This window comes from Nycticebus coucang, chromosome 6 (assembly GCF_027406575.1).
Source record: "Nycticebus coucang isolate mNycCou1 chromosome 6, mNycCou1.pri, whole genome shotgun sequence".
In the NCBI taxonomy this organism is placed as follows: domain Eukaryota; kingdom Metazoa; phylum Chordata; class Mammalia; order Primates; family Lorisidae; genus Nycticebus; species Nycticebus coucang.
The window spans coordinates 86,202,456-86,203,956 of NC_069785.1; the positions used below are offsets into that span (position 1 = coordinate 86,202,456).

Here is a 1,501-nt window from a genome sequence, read left to right on the forward strand (position 1 = left end):
CAGAAATTTGGCAAATTGAAATCACTTAAAAAACTGAATATGTTAATTTCTAAGGGGCATTTTTATAAAAACAAAAAATGTTATCTAACTTATTTTTTTTTTATTTTTGAGACAGAGTCTCATTATGTCACCCTCAGTAGAGTGCCGTGCGTCACAGCTCACAGCAACCTCAAACTCTTGGGCTGAAGTGATTCTCTTGCCTCAGCTTCCCAAGTAGCTGGGACTATAGGCACCCCTCACAATGCCTGGATATATTTTTGTAGTAGTTGTCATCATTGTTTACAGGCCCAGGCCGGGTTTGAACTCACCAGCCCTGGTACATGTGGCTGGCACCCAAACCACTGAGCTACGGATGCTGAGCCTCTAACTTAAATTTTTACAGAATGGCGTGGTCCCAGAAATTTAAAAAATTAAAATCTTAAATTACCTTGTAAATAATCAAAACACATACTAATATAAGAGTTGTTTTAAGATTTTTATTTTTGATTATTATGGGTCCATAACAGTTGTAAATCTTTGTAGGGTAGGAAAAGTGTCTCTCCCTGAGATGGACATGTTGGCATTTCCCCCCAGGGCTTTGGCAGGAAACAAATCCCTAGGCAAAAGAAAGGGTGCTGGTCAGTGTCAGTGGGGAGGGCAGGTTTTTGTTGTTGTTTTTGAGACAGAGTCTCACTGTGTCTTCCAGGCCACAGTGCAGTGGCATCATCATAGCTCATAGCAACCTCAAACTCCTGAGCTCAAGCAATCCTCCTGTCTCAGCCTCCTGAGTAGCTCAAACTACAGTGCCCACCCCAAAGCTCAGCTAACTTTTTTAATTTTTAGTAGAGGCAGGATCTTTCACTTGCTCGGGATGTTCTCAAACTTCTGAATTCAAGGGCTTCTCCTGCCTTGGCCCATAGAATGCCGGGATTATAGGCGAGAGCCACTGTGATTTGCCAGGCCTATGTTTACAGCGTGTTGCAGAGAAAACTTATGACAGCACGTTGAGATGTGGTCATAGAAGTGGCAGTTTGAGGTGAAAAACTATAGTTGTAAGTCTTCATCAGATTATAACATAGAAAAAAAGTTTTTAAACTATATTTAAAAATTAAAAGTATACTATAAAAGCATATTATGGTGCTCACTTCGGCAGCACATATACTAAAATTGGAGTGATACAGAGAAGATTAGCATGGCCCCTGCGCAAGGATGACACGCAAATTCGTGAAGCGTTCCATATTTAAAAAAAAAAAAAAGCATATTATGAAGTCTATGTTAAAATAAGAAATACTGTAAAAGTATATTTTAAAATAAAAATTATGCTATCAAGTGTATTATAAATTATATTTTAAATGATTGAATTAGATGTTATGCTCTCTGTAATTGCTCTTTCAAATGTATGAAATATATTATGAATCATAAGCTACAACATATTACAGATGTGTTAGCCCTATAGAATTGTTTAGCTAAAGACTCAGACCTGAGCAGAACTGGTTGTGGTCTTCAAAAATGTTACCCAAAT

At 37.8% G+C, this 1,501-nt stretch overlaps 1 non-coding gene across 1 annotated transcript; it reads left to right on the forward strand.

The window, feature by feature from the left end:
- The first annotated feature begins 1,116 nt into the window (after positions 1-1,116).
- On the forward strand, positions 1,117-1,223 carry LOC128589340 (U6 spliceosomal RNA). The gene has a single exon (XR_008380934.1). It is a non-coding gene; the product is annotated as a U6 spliceosomal RNA (small nuclear RNA).
- Positions 1,224-1,501: the final 278 nt, after the last annotated feature.